The 20,177-nt window shown below is 46.1% G+C and overlaps 1 protein-coding gene across 3 annotated transcripts in view; it reads right to left on the reverse strand.

Annotated features, from left to right (window-relative positions):
• Positions 1-20,177, reverse strand: part of MMP24 (matrix metallopeptidase 24) — a 701,821-nt gene that overhangs the window by 347,958 nt on the left and 333,686 nt on the right. The window contains exon 1 of one of the 3 annotated variants that reach the window (XM_069243839.1): positions 135-209. The exons of the other annotated variants lie outside the window; for them this stretch is intronic. The gene's annotated coding sequence lies outside the window, so the exon portion shown is untranslated. Of the gene's footprint in view, positions 1-134; positions 210-20,177 lie in introns of those variants that run through there. 3 annotated transcript variants of the gene reach the window in all.

The following is a 20,177-nucleotide window of genomic DNA, read 5'->3' on the forward strand; positions in this document are numbered from 1 at the left end:
CTAACAAATAAAATATTCTCACCAGAGCATTTACCATATAGAAAAAGCTATCTTTATGCCAACATGAATTAACTGCAGCTATAAACTCAATATTATATATTGCTGACCAATATGCCCCACTGCCAAATGCTTACCGTAGCCATAGGTGCTACATGACCGCTCGTATTTTCTAATCGGCGCGTCCACCATTAACGCGCCGGATAAAATGACTTCCTTTTAACTTCTAATCACGTGATTACGCATGCTATCCGACTGACGCGGGACGTGTTAGGTCTAATCTCTGTAGGTAATCTCCTTTGGCTAAAACAGGCGCCATATTGGAATGGGGAACTGATTATTTCAAGCATGAAGTTATATCATACACAAAACTTACAAAAGAATATAATATAAAACCTAAACCAAAATAACAAATTTCTGACCATTCGAAGTGTCGATGATCATGCCAAGATCATAGAAGTATCCAAAATATTACCTAAATGATCCCAAAAATTCTTAACCTACTCTCTACAAAACACAATTATTAAACAATTAAAACAACAACACTACAAATTGACATCAAACATGCTACAAAAGAAAAAAGAATACATAAACATAGACAAAACTAATTCAAATTTCGTCACGTTTAATTATTCGATGGAGAAAGAAAATTAGCTGTCAGGAACCTAAAATGGAAACAGATATCTATAGGAACACGTGGGAATGTAATCAAATATATTTTCCCACGGAATATATTAATTAAGACCATTTTTGCTAGTATCCAGAGTGAAAATCCAATATATTTCTCTCTTTTTCCTTACTTTATTTTCTTCAACTCCTCCCAGTTTTCTTATTTTTTCAAGAATAGTCCATGCTAGGTCCTCTATTTTATGTCCAAAATTTTTACAGTCCTGTACTATGGGAGCTCCCTCCCTATTGTTACGTATATTGGACATGTGTTCCAAAATTCTTACTCTTATCTCTCGTCCTGTCTCGCCAACATATCCCAACGCACGGGGACAGCGAATCAAATACATACAATTAGCTGTTCTACAATGTGTCATATCAGTTAATCTGATTTTTTTTCAATTCCACTGCAGTATATCGCTTACAATGGCTCCTGGGCACGCCTTACATGTTCCACATTTATGGTTGCCTTTAACAGGCTGTTGCCCCTTATTGATTTTTTGCAAAAGTCTTGGTCCCTTGGCATACTAGATCTGACCAATTTATTGCAGATGTTTAGATTTTTTCTAAAGGCAAATAACGGGCGTTCTAGAGGCGGTACATCTTGATCACTATTAAGTATGTGCCAATTATTCAAAATTATTTTTCTAATTTTACCATTCAAGTTGGAATGTTGTATGACACACACCATTTGAGATTTTGGGTCTTTATCATGTTTTTCAAACATACTGTCCCTGTTATAATTTTTGGCTCTCTTGTAGGACTCCCTGATTACACTTTTAGGATATCACTGTAATAGGAGTTTTTGCTGTAAAATATTCACATGGTGATCATAGTCTTGCATATTTGTACAGTTCCTGCGAATACGTAGAAACTGCCTAAACGGTATTCCCTGCTTTTGACTTCTAGGATGGAAACGACCAAAATGTAGTATGGTATTTTTAGCAGTGGGTTTTGTATATAGGGAAATCTCTAATTGAAGATTGTTATGTCCTATCCAAATATCTAAGAATTCAACCTTAACTCTACTTTTATGGATGGTGAACCTCAGACTAGGATCACATACATTGATCCATTCACAAAACTCATTAAGTAATTCTTCTCCCGTCCAAATGAAAAAATATCATCAATGTAGCGAGACCAAGATTGAACATTTTCATTAAAGGGAGCTATCTCATTATATATGTGGGTCTCCTCAAAATTCCCCACATAAATATTTGCTACACTCGGGGCACAGGCCACTCCCATGCTGACTCCTTTTCTTTGTTGGTATACCGTTCCATCAAACTCAAAAAAGTTTTCTTGAAGGACAATATCTAAACATTGGAGGACAAATTTAAGCTGATCAGTCAACCCTTCCCTCTCAAACAAGAGGGCAACAGCCTTCCAAGCTTCCCTCTGGGGGATGTTAGTATGTAAGGCTTCAATGTCCATGGTTACCAAATCTGAGAGATCGGATTGTAAGAAATACCTTCTAATTTAGAAATGATGTGTGCAGTGGCTTTTATATAGGCAGGTAAACATGTCACTCTCTGTTTCAAAATATTTTGATAATGGTCCAGTAAGTGCACCAACAGTAGACACAATTGGACGAAGAGGAGGATCCTCTATACTCTTATGCATCTTGGGTATCCCATACATAACTGGGATCCTAGTAGTTCAAGGATTCAGATATTGATATTCTTGTTCACAGATGATGCCCCTACTCAATGCCTCATCATTGAACAGTTGGCAGGATCATGGACTGAGGATGCAGTGCTTGCAGGTGTGAGTGTGGATATGGCTGTGAGGGAGGAGGTGGAGGGGGAGACAGTGTAGGCAGTGGCTGTTGTTTTGTATGCTTCTGTGTGTTGGCTCTGTGTATGCTTGTGGTGTGATCTGTGGTGCTTGTGCATGTCTTTGCGAGTCTTGTCTGTTGTTTTGGTTGCACGGTCGTCTGATGTGTGCTTGGGATGGGTGGGGGCCAAGGGGTCTGGGACTGGGTACAAGTAGTTGGAGGTGGGACGGATGAACTAGGGACACTGGCTGCCATCAAAGAGGAGGCCAGAGCCTGAAACGATCTTTGCAGGGCAGCTAAGCCAACTTGAATGCCCTCCAGGTAGGCATTGCATTGCTGCATCTGGAATGCCAGCCCCTGGATGGCAGTCACTATGGTTGACTACCCTACAGAAATGGACCTCAGGAGGTCAATAGCCTCCTCAGTGAGGGCAGCAGGGCTGACTTGGCAGAGACTAAGTTGCCTGCGGTCAATGAGACGCTGCATGGGCAACTGGGTGGGGGGCTACTGGAAAGGCGATGCTGGAACGGGGGTGGCAGAGAATGATGTTGCTGGGGTGCTCCCAGAGGGGTCTGCCAACACCAAGGCACTCCCATCGGAGGAGGAACCAGAGTCAGTTTACCAGCTCCTGTCTACCCCATTGTGCTCCCTTCGCCTTTAACCCTCTGGTCCCCTTGGCGTGGGTGGACACTGCCTCCTGGGTCCCATGGGCAGCAGCTCCCCCACTTGCCGGTGCCCCTGCTCCTTCGCCAGATGATGCTAATGCACACAAAGACAGAAGAAGAAAAGGAGGGAGGGTGGGGGAGAAAGAAAGGGAGCACAGGGTAAATTACAACAATAACAGCACATATGGTATACACATCACAATGACTCACTGGTAATTTACACTATGCAGTGACAACCACAATACCGCACCATTGCATGGGAACAACAAGTATGCAGGCCATTAGGGGGGTCAGGATCCGACGGGCACCCCTCCCTCGTTGAAAGGATGTCCCCAGCTGGGCCTCCGTGGCCTTCTGGGTCCAGGGTCTCAGGTCCTCCCACCGCTTTCTGCAGTGGGTGCTCTGCCGGCTATGGACCCCCAGGGTCTGCACATCCTTGGTGATGGCACGCCATAACCTTTTATTCTGATGGACACTGACCTGCATAGGAGACACAAACAGAAGGACACCATTAACTACACACTTCAGTCAGTTACAGTAATGGACTACATACAATCATCATACACATCACTCGTACCTCTGTGTACATTTTGCATGCACCAGACAATACTCCCTAAAGGGCACACTGCATGCACACACATTCATCAACATACAGCCATGTTGCATCTAAAATACCAAAATGATGCTCACCTGTTGATCTGGAGCCCCATACAACTGTCCATACAAGGGTAGGACCCCATCTACAAGCTTCTCAAGTTCTTTGAATGTGAAGGCTGGGGCCCTATCCTCTGTAGCACTGGCCATTGTGGCTTCCAGACACAGGACACAGCAGCTCACGCAGTGGCGGTCTTGATTAGGTGAGAGTCAGGAGTCAAGTGAAATGTGCTTTTGGAAATGGTGGTCAAGTCTGCGCCGGTAATCACCGTCACCACCAGCGGTGATCATCATTGGCCCTTGTTCTCCATAGACATCAATGTTAACCAATGAGGAGTTGCATTGTGGTTCTGACTGCCCTCCGCCATGACGACTAATGCAGGTGGAGTGAGGTCACTTCCACTTGTCCTCTGCATGTAGGACAGGCAGATGCCATTTTCTGAAGATTGTTATAATTGTAGTCAATGATATGTGCATCACACGTACTTGTAGTACACACCAAGGCAATTCCTACATGTTAACATTGTACATTTGGTGGCAGATATCTGCCTTACAAATTAGAGCTCATACCAGTGCACTGCTTGAATAAAAGTAGTTGCCGAACATTGAAAATGTACTGATACAAATAACGTCTTACTACTTAGAGTACAACTGTGAAGCAGTATGACTATATAATGATATTGGATAGTATTAGAAGTCCGTTTGCATTTTGAGGCAACCAGAGCAGATTTCAAACACTGGTTGTCTGAAATGTATTGGAAAGCTCTTTTTACTGTAAGATTGTACGGTCAAATCCTTCATGCTTTCTCACACTTGTCATGTTTGGTCTGTTTAGATACCAACCACTGTGGAGAAGGAGGTACGCACCAGGTACAGACCCCTAGCTGACTTGGCGACAATGGAGGAACGCCATATAATTCTCACCTGTCAGCTGAACAGGGTGACAGTCATTGAACTGTGTGCACAATTGGGGCCAGATCTCATTCCTGCTCTTCGTAGTCCTACTGCAATACCTCCTACAGTACAGGTGCTGTCAGTGCTCCACTTCTTGGCCAGTGGATCATTTCAGGTGAGAGTTGCCATTCCATAAATGTGCAGATGGTGTACCTTGCTAATCAGTATATTTCTCACATTACAGTCAAGTTTCCAGGATCTGTGCATGATGCCTACGTAATGAGGAACAACAGTGTCCCACAGATGATGGCACAACTACAGAGAGAGAGAGTCTGGCTCATAGTTGAGTATGATGTTTTCATTCAATGTATGTCACAGTATATTAATTTTAAGTTGTAGTATTGTACACATGTAATATGAGATTTTCACTATTTCCAAGTGACTTCTGCTACCCGAACCTATCCTGGCTGTTGACACCAGTGAGGAATCTGAGGACAGAGGCTGGGAATCGCTACAATGAGGCACATGGACGGACCAGAAGAGTGATAGAAAGAACGTTTGGGCTACTGAAAGCCAGGTTCAGGTGCCTACATATTTCTGGTGGATCCCTACTCTACTCCCCTGTAAAGGTCTGCCAGATAGTCATGGCTTGCTGCATGCTTCACAATTTGGCCCTCAGAAGGCATGTGCCATTACCGCAGGAGAAAGGAGGAGACAATGCACCTGTGCCAACAGAGAAAACTGAGGACAGTGATCAAGATGGGGAGGGGGATGATGTGGACAACAGGACAAATCTAATGTATCAGTACTTCCAATGACAGTCAGGTGAGTCTGTAGTTCCGTTCATACAATTATTTTAATGAAGAGCTGTGTGACAGCTATTATGCACCAAGCTCTAATGTGTGTATATTGAAACCTAACACTGTTCCATCAGTGGTTAGTGTTGCCAGTGGTATGATTAATGGAAAAGGCTTATTCTGCCTATGCTATGTATCAGCTGTTTTGCTGTTTTAAATACATGCCCACATCAAACTGTGTCCTCATTTCATACAGTACGTACTATTTGTTGCTGGGAATGTAATGTGAGTTTCAATATGCTTACACAACTGCTCTGTGATTTCATTGTCCCTGACAGTTTGGCCTGCACTAGGTGTTATAGAGGAGGGATTGGCTTACTGATGACATGGCAGAGCTAAAACTATGTTATCTTGTCTAATGCCCCTTGCAAAAGTTGTGCCTTGTGATTACTGGTGTTTGGAGTTAATTGCAGTGCATAATATTTACTTGATGTGACCAGATGAATATAGGCTGTTATGTTACAGGGGCTCATGTTGCTTTACTTCCGCTTTACTTCTAATTTGAATGTCACTACAGGTTTCCCTTTTTTTAGATGTTGATGTGGTCACTACTGTGTACTCACTGAATACCTACAGACTGCTTTAACACAGTTTGGTGGAAGGTGACTTGTGGCAAGCACTTACACTGGTAAGGTTTACCCAGGCTGACTGTGCATTGGATGGATTCACACTTTACATTTGCACATGAAAATAAAGGTCAAAACATTGCATATTGAAAAAAATAAATGCACAAATCCTTCAGTTGTGTTTAAGTGTGTTTATTTTAATTACAAAAAGGAAGGGATAGTGCAATAGAGTGTGATGGTGGACGAAATCGTCAGTGTAGTGGCCCAGTTAGTTTGTAGCACAGGTCCAGAATCCATAGGGCCATAGGAAAAAGAAGCAATGTCAGTTCAAAGTAAACAAGGTGTCTCAGTGGCACACACAGCAGACATGTAGGAGAGGCTCATTTCCTGGCAGTGGTTTTGGTCTTGGCTACATTCTCAGTAGGATGTCTGGTTCGCATGTAACATTTGCGGGTTGCTTTCTCTGCTACACGCCTGCATCTGCCTGCTGGTGGGCTGTGAGTCCTGTGGCAGGGCCTCCAGTCCACTAGCTGCAGCAGATGTAGAGGGCTGGTCATTACTCTGGATAGTGGAAGGGGCCCTCTGGTGTGTTGAGGACTCATGCATGATAGTGGCAATTTCGCTGAGCACCCCTGCAATGGAGGCCATGTTGGCATTTGGGGCCTGCAACTGCTGCATGACCTCATGGTAGTGTTCCCTCTTCAGCCTCTGGTTCTCCTGCAAGGTAGTGAGTACCTGGACCATCCTGTCCAGGGATTTCTGGTATGCTCCCTGGGCTTGTGACAGTGCCTCCTGGCCCATCGGTTCCCTGGGTTGGCCCATCCCTTGGCGCACAGATGCTCTCCCACTGACCCTGGCCCCCTGTGCCTGTGTCCCCTGAACTGTGTGCCAACTCCCACTTAGACCAAGACCTTCTTCGTCTTGCCTGGGAGGTGCTGACTCCGGTCCCGGTAAAGGCGGTCACACTGTAGATTGACGTGTCCTGGGGACAGAGATCTGGGGACGTTGGGTGGCAGCTGTTGTAGTGGAGTCTGATGTGGAGTGCTCTGGGGTGGGCTGGATGATGCTTGTGGTGTCTGACCAGTGGTGCCAGATGGGCCAGGGAGATCTTCCAGATCCAGACATCCAGAGTAGCTGCCATCATTGGGGCCTTCTTCTGGTGGAGGATTGGGTAGACGTGGCACATTCTGCCAGCTGACATTAGCTGGGGTACCTGTAGACATGTATGTTAGTTGTTCATATCATCCTCAGATATTAATATGGATAAAGCAGGGTGCTTGCACCCCAGGTATGGCATTGGCAGTTGACGATGATTTTTGACTGTATTGCCTAAAGCATTTTCATATGAATATTTTTATTTAAAAAGTCATGTTGTATATATGTATTTAACAGTAAATGTCATTGCCATATCCTGGTTTGCTATTGCCACCTCAGGTGTTCCAAGTGTATATATGTTCAGCATTGATGGGTTTCCCTATGGGATGGGTGTCATGATTTAAACATTTGGTTTGTGTATGGTGATGCATTGTGGGATTGGTAGTGCTTCATGCTAACCATGCATTACTTATGTGTGTGAATGATGATGTTGGAGAGGTGTTTATTTAGTGGGGTGGGCATGCAAGGGAAATTGATAAGGGTGGTTAAGGAGGTGGGTATGAGTTTGGGATGGAGTGGGTTGAAGGGAGATAGGGTGATGGGGAGACATGCCATGCAGGTGTACATGGTGGTAGAAAAGTATTGGTGACTTACCAGAGTCCAGCCCTCCAGTTATTCCAGTGAGGCCTTCAGGATGCAGGATAGCCAAGACCTTCTCCTCCCATGTTGTCAACTGTGGGGGAGGAGGTGGGGGTCCACTGCCAGTCTTCATGATGGCAATGTGGTGCCTGGATGTCATTGCACGCACCTCCCCCGTAGGTCGTTCCACCTCTTCCTTATGTCGTCCCTTGTGCGTGGATAGGTTCCCACAGAGTTCACCTTGTCTACAATTCTCCACCATGATTCCATCTTCCTGGCAATGGATATCTGCTGAACCTGTGCACTGAACAGCTGGGCTCTACCCTGGCGATTTAGTCTACCATGACCCGCAACTCATCATCACTGAAACGGGGGTGCTTTTGTCTGGACATACTGATTGTGTGGTGGGTGTAGTGTGTGTGTTATGCAGAGGGTGGGGTGTTTGGTGAGGGTGCAGGGTGTGTGAATATGTGGGATGCTGTGAAGTAGTGATTGAGTGCAGTGGTGCTGTGTGTGTAGAGTACAAGTATGATGTGTTGTGTGTGATGTGTGAAGAGTTTATAGGTGGCCGTGGTTTGTGTGTGCAGTTCTAGGGATATGTGGGCTGGCAACGTGTAGCAGAATTTGTGAATTTGCAAGGAATTGTGGGTTGTGTGGGTGTGTGTTTTATAGTGCTGTTGGTGGGCGTGTATGATGTGTGTATGTGTATCAGGTGTGGGTTTTTCAATTTGGCCAATGTTGGCTTCTGTTGTTGTGAACTGGTAAAATTGACCACAGCGGTCCGCACCGCCAATGGATTACTGCTGTTGATGGACCGCTGTGGTGATTCGTGGGTCATAATTTGGAGGGAAGTTAGTTGCTGGCGTGGCAGTAAGGGTGGTGGGACCACCCCTCTTCCGCCGTTGTTAGATCTGGCGGTGTTGATTTTGTGGCTGCTTTCTGGCAGTTTTATTTTTGTAACTCATAATATGGTGGATTACCACCTCTGCGGCGCTCTTTTGGCAGCCATCACCACGGCGGTCTTTAGAATAGACCGCCAAAGTCATAATGAGGGCCACAATCTTGAAAAATTCTTATCTCAACTTCTACTAATTGGATTTTTGTCATTTTGGTCTTGTTTTACTCAAATGAATATTCTTTATTTGTCTTTTGTGGTGTCTTTCACTGTGTAATTGTAATTCAATGTTGCACAAACACTGTGCACATTGCCTCTTAAGTTAAGCCTGACTGCTCTGTGCAGGATACTAGAGGACGAACACAGGTTAATTTAGGGTGTGTATCTTACTAGGATACTAGAGGACGAACACAGGTTAATTTAGGGTGTGTATCTTACTTTCCCTGGTTAGGACTGTGGTCTCTACTTAGACAAGGCGCATTCCTCTACCTACTAGAGACCCTGGCCCATATTTATACTTTTTTTGCACCGCATTTGCATCATTGTTTGATGCAAAAGCACTGCAAACGTACAAAATGTAATTGTATTTTGTAAGCTTGCGCTGCTTTTGCGTCAGAAAGTGACGCAAATGCAGTGTAAAAAAAGTATGAATATGGGCCCCAATTTCTAACAGTATCCATTTCTATTCCCATTGCAAAAAACTATTCCGACTTTTATAATGCGAGTAGTACATTGGCAAACATAGTTTAACAGTTCCAAATTCCAAATTGGAGTATATGTGACAGTTAAAATGCTTTGTACATCTGACATTAAGAACTGTGATCTACATGTTAAACACAGATTTCTAAAGAAGGCATATTTACACACTCAACTGCCTCATGCAAGTTTGGGTGACACCTCCAAAAGTGTGAGTTCATAGTTTAGAATCCCATCTTCTTTTAATGTCTTATCTCTCTAGTCAGCTGAAAACCAGGTGAGTAGCTTTGGGGCGGGGGAGGGGTGGTTTGGGGCATGAAACCCCTTGAATAAATGCTTTCATGATTTGGTAGTTGGGTCTGGGGGCCCTGAGCCTGGCCTGCTATGTCTGTGTCAGTTTTTCTCATTGTGTACCAACAATAAAACACAAATAACCTGCAAAGAATACTGGTGTCCCTGCTTGTCCAAATTGTGTTATCCTAGGCAAACATTTTATTGTACAGAGCCTTCTTTTCCTTTATTTTTTAACATATGAGAGTACTTTTAAATACTTGAGTTCAGGAAGTGTGCTGTACAAGCACCTCTTATGTTTGAATTAATAGACTATAATGTTACTCCATATGTAATCTAGGCTACATTTAAGGTTCACATGACTAATGACTTGCTTCTTTGCTCAACAATGCATTGCTGTTTGGGGGGTGAGCCATTAATATTTCTATGTTTTAAAACTATCACTTTTAATAAACATCTGTCAATGCAGTGATATCATCTGATGTACTAAGGTGATACGCTTCTGCATATTAAAAAAATACATTTCTTTCAATTTTGAAAAGACTGTATCGTGTATTTACATTATGTTTATAGCACAATATACAAGTGAAGGGTTTTCATGGTTTGGCTCGTGCACGGACTCTTAGAGCCAAGCCAGACGCTTGGCTCATCTCTGGCTCACCCTATTAATTAGCTGGTACTCCTGCCTCTATTTTTGACTCAGCTTTATTACATGGTGTTGTCAGTCACTTGAAAAATTATTTGTAAAATGCGAACACTGGAAACATGGAGCCCTGCCTATATGGTCCAATTTGATACTTCAAACATCAAGGTTTCTTGTACTATAAATGAAGAAGAGTACTTGCAGTGAAAATACATTTAAAATCAGTGATCATGGGGCAGGGGCTCACGGCCCTTGTGTTATATGTGACCATAGTCATGAGTTCCAAGGGAGAACTACCAGGCCGAGCTGAGACAGGAATGAGCGTAGCTCCACAGGGGGGTGTTAGATGTGTGACACACCCCTAATGCATTCTTTGATTGGTATGTGGGTCTCTGGACCCTGAGTCAGGTCTGCTATTTCTGTGTCAGTTTTTTCCATCATCCAAATTTCTTTAAGACCTTGTTCAATATTTGAAACAGAAACTTAAATATATATATAGTGACTAGTTTACCTAAAAAAGTAGTAAATCTGCAATCACAGAATTACTCCACGACTATGGAAATCACAAGAATTGTCAATAGAGGCATGGAAAGCTGCACCAGTCTCAGGTTTCCAGGCATACTACTTGGCAATCAACCAAAAGATAATGGGATGAATGTTTGCAAACAATCTAACCAGTGGCAATCACTTGAGGGAGGTAGTATGCCAAACTACGGTTTTTCACCCAATGAGCCACCCCAGACAGAGGCCCATCTAATGCAAATCAGTACTGACCCTGGGTTCTCATGGAAACTGTCTATCCTGAACTTGTCATCTCACCCCTCCACCCTACAACCACTGCTCTTTTAGTTGGGAAATTTAAGATTCACCCACCCTGAATCTCACTGACTAAGCTACGTCCCTGCTGATAACAAGTGCCAGATTGTGCCAGTCATGACAGTGACTCTGTGGACAGTGTGTCTGCCCACCCCTCAGTCGAATTAAAACACAACCACACAGGACTGGCAGATTTAGATGATGACAGAAATTCTTAATCTGTGCTTGTGATTGCAGGTGATGGGAATTTTGATGACCAGACTTATTGTTCGTCATCAGAATTTGACCCACAGCAAGTGAGAGAAAGAAAGAAAGAAAAGAGAGGAGGAAGTAGGAAGGGATAGATAATAAAACAGTGACAAAGGGAGCAGAATTTTACAAGTCATACTGCTTTCTACTGTGCCCAGCTGGGTTTGAAGGCATGACCTCACAGTTGCAGGGCAAGCCTGGTTGCTTAAAGGACTAATGCATCCACTCAAGCGATCCATGTTTGATCTCATGGTCACAGGTTTACAATTCAGAGGTCCATTAAGCTTTCATCCTTCTGAGTGTGGTAAAATGAGTACTATTGAGTTGGGTAGCAAAAACTCTCCGATATCTGCAAAAAAGTGGCAACAGACTCCTCAAGGTTGAACATATGCCCGATGTTAATATGTTATATACACAACTTCCAGCAGGATTCCATCCATCTGCCCAAGGGGAGAGTTCTATATCTTCAGGCAAGTGAAAATATCCTTCTGATGTTTGTTCAGTGGTGTAGGATTAACATAAATATTGCTCTGTAACGAAAAATGGGTGACTTTCACTACATCACGCCATCATCCATAGCCCAAGAAACGCTGCCAAGTTAAAATTCCACCGACTATGGCTGCTGCAACCCAAGGCATCGGAATATTACACTGCCTAGCACATTGGCAAATAAAAATGGCTCATATATCCTCTTACTACAAAGCTCTTTCCAACACCCGATTTTGTACTGTTTGGAGTTATATTATATGGCTTGTAGAAAGTCACATAACTTCGCACAACTCAAAGACGGGTTTCTAGTAAAGCCTAACTAAAGGCTGTGTTTAAGGTTTAAAATAATGCCCGTGTAGGCTCCACCGACTGCAAGAAGAATGCGTCAGGCCCTGAGCTCTTTTGGGCACGTAACCCGATATAAAGACTGGGCAGGTTTAGCAACATTATCAAAATCCTACCCTTTATCTATTGTGCTGCGAGACCAGAAGGGTGATGTCATTCATAGATGCGCCATAATACGATAAAGCAATATCTTTTATGTCGGCCAAGGGGGATATTTCATGGCTCATCATAAACCGGTATTGATTCACTACCATGCTGCAGTAGGGCACTTATTAACGTCAGCCTGCAAGGCTGGGAGTGTTATGTACGACTGTATGTTCCAGAGAGTTAGCTTTTTTTCCTACGGACTGTGGCCTTCTGAAACTCTCATTAGTTAAGAGAGGGAAGTCACTGCTCTTCCTTGTTGTTCAATGTTTTGCCAGCAGAGGGGACTGTAAGAAAAAAAAATGTTCCCCACTTTAGCGCTTCAGGTGGGCGAGCCACTGAAAGCTCGAGCCTGAAGCCTGGCTCATTTCGAGGTCCTGTTGGAACCTCGAACCCATAATAAGATGGGCTTTCAAGTGGCTTCTGCCTGCTGTTCTCTCTCTACACATGATATGACCTTACTGTCAAAAAGCCTCTTCGGGACATAATAGTCGACACTCACTTATTAGTGTAAAAGGCCATTTATTAGGACAGGATTGCAAACATAACATAACATTGATATACACTGTAACATTAACTTATCGACCTTTCAACCTCCCCCTTTGAACTCTCCCCATTCTTCCTTTTTACTTCATTCCTCCAATCTTGCCTCCGTTCCAGCATCCACATGCATTCCCCCACAAATCCCTCTTTTCCTTCCGTCCCCTGCCTGTCTCGGGCATCCCCCACTCTGTCATCCTTCACCTGTTTCTTCTTCTCCCCGTGGAAGGGTGGCCAGGCCCGCATCTGGCTCTCCACCCTCCCCATCTACTGCTACCACTGTGCAAACCTGCCCCAACTCTGGCATGCTCCCCCCTTTGCTCTTGCCCCATCACCCTAGCCCCAATTCACTTTACCTTATTCCCTATGTAGGGCGGGTGGGTGGCCAACTTCATGACAGCGCGGCAGGCTGTCGCGGAAGAGGCCGTCCCCCTAATCCCATTCCTCCTATATACTCCCACCCTTAGACCCTCCCCCCACCTAGCCCCAGCCAATCCCTGTTCTGGTATGTCACTTCCTCTGTCCCGAATGCCCCCGTGGAGAGACTAGACTGCGTCTGCTCTCCACGGGTCCCTACATCGGGACATAATAGTCGACACTCACTTATTAGTGTAAAAGGCCATTTATTAGGACAGGATTGCAAACATAACATAACATTGATATACACTGTAACATTAACTTATCGACCTTTCAACCTCCCCCTTTGAACTCTCCCCATTCTTCCTTTTTACTTCATTCCTCCAATCTTGCCTCCGTTCCAGCATCCACATGCATTCCCCCACAAATCCCTCTTTTCCTTCCGTCCCCTGCCTGTCTCGGGCATCCCCCACTCTGTCATCCTTCACCTGTTTCTTCTTCTCCCCGTGGAAGGGTGGCCAGGCCCGCATCTGGCTCTCCACCCTCCCCCATCTACTGCCACCCAGCAGAAACCCCTCTTGGGAGTTTTGCTGCCCCACCAGCGAACCCACAGCAACACTGCAACCTTAAGCCGTTCAGCTCATCATTTTTTTTTTTTTTTTTTTTTTTGACACAGTACCATAATGTAATATGCGTCCCCCGTCTTCAGAAAAATTGCACCCCGTCATCCCTGGAGTGCCCGCTTCCTTCACCATAAATGCCCTCGCATTCCATCACTCATGTAATGAATCCCAACCAAAAACCTTCATAGCCAGATTGATCTTCCTCCAAACCCCTTTCAAGGGTATGTTTCATTGCCCTCACCATCTTCTTTTGAGGACCGCTTAGTCCAGACAACACAAATTCCATGCCCATTCTGGGCAACAGACGCCATGCCCTGTTGCATGTGTTGCCGTAGGGTGAGCCCCAGGGAGCCGTACCAGGCCATTCTCCCCAGGTGTAACCAAATTGTCCAAACAGCCCCATGTTAGCCTAATAGGAATCACAGAAATGCAAGCTTCCCCATTCCATGTTGCTCTTTCCTCCCACAAAAATGGTGTGATGGCCACCCCAAAGGTCCAGCAAACCTCTGTAAAGTTGCCCCTCTGCATATATCCCCTCTCGCACATGACTGATGATGCTCAACGTAATGGAACCACGTCCTCTTACCCGGGGCCACTTATGCATCCTGCAAAGAAAACATAGTTTAATGGTGGACTAATCTGCAAAGAAGCACCATAGTTTAAAGGTAGACTATCACAACCCCCCCCTTCTGCTTCCGCTACCATGCCCTTATACCTCTTGCCCTGACTCTCACTGCTCATGCCCCCACCTGATGGACACTGCGTTTTTCCACCACCCCCAACACACCAGAAGGAAAACCAGCTCCAACCTACACTGTCTGCCACCGTGGCTGCTCCACATAAATGAAAAACACGCAGACAATTGGCCTACTGCCTAACCCAGACAATGCCACCCTCAAAACTGCCATCAAATGGAAATGCATAAGATATTTCCCCTTTTGCCCGACAAACAGCTTCCTTCCCTCACGTCACCCTGTGCGTCCCGAAACTGTCCCCCATTCACATACCAGCCATGCTGCTGCAACTCCCTCTGTGCTCCCCATGTCTGCTTCCCTGGTCCCCCATTTTTTTTTTTTTTTAAATATATATATATATATATATACATACACATACATACACACACATATACATACCAAAAATACCAATTATACCAATTATCCCTCCAACCGCCACCCAACTGACCCCCCCACACCTGCTAACTGACTTCCCTCCAATAGCCAACTCCTAAACTCCCAGATGAGCCCCAAACCTATCTACCCTGCCGAAGCTGACCGTGCCACTTCAAGTGCACCCAACCAGCATATTGGCAATACATTCAATTTCAAACCGGTGGATGAACGCATTAAACCTTGTTCACCGCTGTTCCCTACCCCAGGTCCCTTTTTTTTTTTTTTTTTAAACCCCCATCAACCTTTTTCACAATATCGTTCTCAACGGGATAGCATTGTAAACAAAATGCCCATAGAAAACACGTGCCCACTTGTCCACCCTTGTGACATGCGGGAAACCTTTCCAACCCCCAAAACAAAACCACGTAAACCCTCCCTTTCCATAGTACGGCTCAGCAGTCCCCAAATTGCCCCGTCACAAACCTACCAAATCTGAAAAACCAACCGTGTCAAGCGGGAAACTTCTCTGCATGGGTGGGGCTAACGACCCTTCGGCCCGTTTAATGACCATCCACGCCCCTGTTCCCAAAAATTCCTCCAGAAACCTTGACCTGCCTTCGTTCTTGCTTGAGCCAGGCTTCCAAAATTATTACCACCTTCAACGATCCAGGGCATCGGCAGCTAAACGCGCGCTGTCTTGAAAATTTGGGGAGCAAAGCCCTGAAGCATGCAGAAAATTCCTCTGCAGATGCAGCACCCTAAAGTCCCTTGCCCTCTGTCAGTTCAACAAAAACACTACCTTCAGACTCCACACATGTGAAAACTGATGGTTCGAGTGGCCAACCTCTCTCCCCACTCTGTCCAAACCACAAGCAGTGGAAAAACCTCTTGTACACCATACTCCCGTCTTAACAAATTTGGTTCCAGCCGTATTGCCGTGCTGTACCGTCCATCCCCAAAATTGGCCAACACCCCAGCAGCCCCTGTTGCATCAGGCAATATCCGTACCTGCCATACAGTACCTGTTTTCGCCAAAAACCCTGTATACCCTCTGTAAAACCATGCTAGAAACGTGTTCCACACCCGTATACCCATCTTCCGGCCCCTCAGGAAATTAAAAGTATGCACCGGGCATCTCAACAAATCCCACCCAGCTGCCACGTTCCTTGTCCCCCCCATGTGCATATAAATTTGATCGCAGTAATTCCTTCCACCGCATAGTGCCCAGAAAAATCCCTGCCATGCCTCGTGGCGTCTTGCCGTGAAGGCCACTGTGTCCAGTTTGATTCTCCATTGTCAGTACCCCCCCGGTACCCTTTGTCTGCCATGGAACCACAGAAATACCACTCCCCTTTGCGAGCTGCTCGAAAACCTGCAAATCTCAAGCCCACAACCCCGAAGCCATGTCCATCCCTCAAAGAGAAATCATCTCACCAGTGCAGCCCTGACCGGTGTCCACTCCCTTTGTGAAAGGAAACCGTATCAGAAATGTACCAAAGGCTGCTGAGAAAACACAGTGGATTACACCTTCCATGAGCACTCCTGCCCCCTATATTGCCCCCCCAATAGCAATTCTCAGCACTGTAACAGATCTCCCCATAAGTATTCAAATCGACAGTCGCTTCAACTGTCGCCTTCGGCCCATTCAGCACCTCTGCCACACCCCAGAATGAGCCGATTAGCCTCATCCGCTAGCGCATATACCACCTGCGTCTCCACCCACATGATGAAATCATTCACCAACGCCTTCCCCATCCATGACGGGTGCGTACAAAGCTGAAGTACCACTTTTCGTGAGGAAAACCACACAACCCACTGCCACACTTGCATGTTCCCAAGTTTTCCATATGACCTTTCTTTGTACTCTCCGTCATTTCCGAAACTGCCACTTCTGGTGCAGACCGCAAATTGTCAGCCCAGCGTCAAAAACTCGGGCCCCAGTGACCCAAACTGAAATGATGTTGATGACCCCCCTTCAGCTAGTGCGCCAGGACCATACCCATGCATCCATTTTTATATATATAATTGTTATTTTAATTGTTCAATGTAATTTTTTTTTTTTTTTTGAAGCAGCCTGAACGTCGACGCCTTCCTGCTTCCCCACATCCTTTTTAGTTTACTCCGCACATGAAAAACCAAAAGCCTTGTCCAACCCATGCGCACGGCTTAAACCTGTGACCCCCTCTGTCTCCTTACCCTCGGTCTCCCATATTTATATCGTCTCTCCCCACTCAGACCTTTTGACTCTTGATCCACTACCCACCTCCTTGCGCTCTGCCTGTGTTGCACCTGTACCAGGCACTCCATGTATGGAGTAATCCCCCAACCCAAGAATATGCCATGGCACCGTAGCCACCCAGTAAAATATCACACTGGACCACTAGATCACCAAATACCTGGCACCACTGTGTGCATGTTCCTGCGTCCACCATGGACTTTGGACTGCGAGTCTCTTGTGAAAATTCCCTGTTTCCATCTTGGAATTCTGCCACACCTTAACTGAAAAAGGGGGGGGGGCACGCCGCACCTGCGCCCCTTCCCCTTCCCGCTTCCAAATCACCACGTGCTCGTGGCTCTCCCTTTCCTCACAACATCCAAAACCACCTCCTAATTGAAATTGCCCCCATCCTCATCTTCCCCCACATGCGTCCTTAGCACCTTCAGAAAACATCACATCACGCCCTTCTCAGCTCCTTACCCCTCATGGTGTGTGTCATTTGTGTGGTAACCACGTTCCCACATTGTAGAGAAGGCCGCCGGAGACCCCTCTAGTGCTTCGGGCCAACGTCCAAGGGCCGTATTGCGCCCCGTTGGTTTCACTACCTTTTCTGCCAGCCTCCACTGCTGCCTTCGACTCTCCACGATTTGCTTGGCCGTGTGCGCCATGCACTCCCCGTGCTCTGACTGCCCCCTAGGCCGCACCAGCCTCCTGCCCCTTCCCGAGATAATCTTGCGGCACCCCCACCTACTACTGACTAGACTCAGGCCCTCTTGATCCGGACGCACCTTCGCCCCCGTTTCGCCCCCGTTTCCCGACCTGACCACTTGCCTCCTGCTGCCCCGTCTATCTGGGCCCACCTCCCTACAGTCTCCAATGTCCCCTAACAGCTCCGCCAATCATTGCTTTTGCCCCACCGTATGGGGCCTAAGCACCCCAGTTGCTGCTGTCCACCCCACCGGCGTTCTCCCCCCAGCCGTTGACATGCTCAGCCCGGGGAAGCCCTGCACAGATGCGCACCTGAACCCCATTGTTTTGCTACACTTTTGGGGGCTCCCAACCCCCACCATGCCTCACCTCCCTGCCTGCCCCATGCCTTTATAACCTGTATACTAACGTGTAACCTCTCCCCTCCGCACCCCCCACCAGCAAAAATTCTCCCCTCCCCTCCTCTGCTCCCACCCTCTGGGCCCCTCACAGCTGGTGTGTGCTATCCAAGCCGTGGAAAAAAACCCTGCCCAGGCCAGCATGCTTGGCCAGGAAAAAGGAAAAACAAACATGCAGCGTGCCGCCCTCTGCAGGGGCCGTATTTGTGCAAAACCAGGTGGGGGGGTGGACATTGCAAACCCCCCACCAAAAATCCTCCGTTCACCGCGCATTCGCGGCAGCCTGCATGCGGCTGCAGCCGCCTCTTTGCCTTGCACCGCACAAATGTCTCTGGCGCACCCTGCCCCCCGAGGCTCGCGCAACGGACCTGGGCAAATCTGCCTGCCCAAAACACGCCGACATCGCGAGGCACGGCCCGCACTCCCGCGAGTTCCCCAAACCCAGCAACCCACCCCCTACCTTCCAACATTAAAGCCGCCCCCCACAGCCAACTTCATGACAGCGCGGCAGGCTGTCGCGGAAGAGGCCGTCCCCCTAATCCCATTCCTCCTATATACTCCCACCCTTAGACCCTCCCCCCACCTAGCCCCAGCCAATCCCTGTCCTGGTGTGTCACTTCCTCTGTCCCGAATGCCCCCGTGGAGAGACTAGACTGCGTCTGCTCTCCACGGGTCCCTACATTGTAACTGGAGAACCAGGTTCGAGTCTCCATATAGCCTAAAAATCCTGTGATTCTGGACAAGTTACTAATCTCCCAGAGTTTATAAAAATGAATGTGACCTACTGTAATGTGACTGGTGCTCACATATAGCGCTCCAATACCTTCGTGTGGTTCCGAGCTGTATAAAAGCTGCACAAAGATTCACAAAGAATTAAAAACAAAGCGTTAATGTTAAAAAGGAAAGACAAATAGGTACCCTATTAGCGGCTGATTTCTACAAAAAGAAATCAGAGAACCTGCATAAATTCTGACTTCCAAGATTAAATCGTCTGTCCTTAGACACATATTTTATTTCACCAAAACTCATTTTCTTTATTAATCTGCCTGGAAGTACTTTTAAATATGAGAGTTCAGAATACCTCTGTTAACCTGCTGGCGCATTTCTTCCTTACCAGGAATCAATGCCTGAAAAGGCCTGGACCCAGCATAAGGTTAAGGAGAACAAATCATTACATTTCAATACAAACTAGTTAATTTACACAGTATGACCAATGTGGGCACACAAGGGAAATTCCAGTCAGGAATGAAATTAAGGGATTTCATTACATGCTTCAACTCAAGGTCATGTAGACAATCATCAAGATAAAGATAGCATGTTCACCAAAGGTTGATCAAGGCCACAAAATAAGTTGAGACAAACTAATATTAAACTAGACACTCAACAAATGCAATACAGAACAGCAGAATTATCTGATGTGCAGAAAACAAACGCTGCTCAGTTTTAATAAGCATTAAGGAAATTTAAATCATCTAGGTTCAGCTAATTTGGGCAATGGAAACCCTACAGATAAGCCAATCAGGGAGTAACATGTGCGGGGTTGGAACACATGCGGGCGAAAGACAAAGAAGAAAAAATGGGAAAAAAAATTGGAAAAAAGGAAATCTTGGGCAATAGATCTCTAACTAAAGTGGACAAAAGAGAAGTAAAAAGGGAAGGCATCAGCATTTATGAAGCTCAGTCAGGAGTCTTCTCTTGGTCAAGGGAAAAAATATCTAAGTCTCAGCAAAGCATTTCAAAGGGGCTAGAGTAGAAGGCCAGAACTCCTCAGAGCAAGCAAGCAGCAAGGAATGGCACGAAGAGTTCGGAACGACAATCCAAATGGGGAACAGTATACTAGGGTTCA

Source organism: Pleurodeles waltl, chromosome 7 (genome assembly GCF_031143425.1).
Source record: "Pleurodeles waltl isolate 20211129_DDA chromosome 7, aPleWal1.hap1.20221129, whole genome shotgun sequence".
In the NCBI taxonomy this organism is placed as follows: domain Eukaryota; kingdom Metazoa; phylum Chordata; class Amphibia; order Caudata; family Salamandridae; genus Pleurodeles; species Pleurodeles waltl.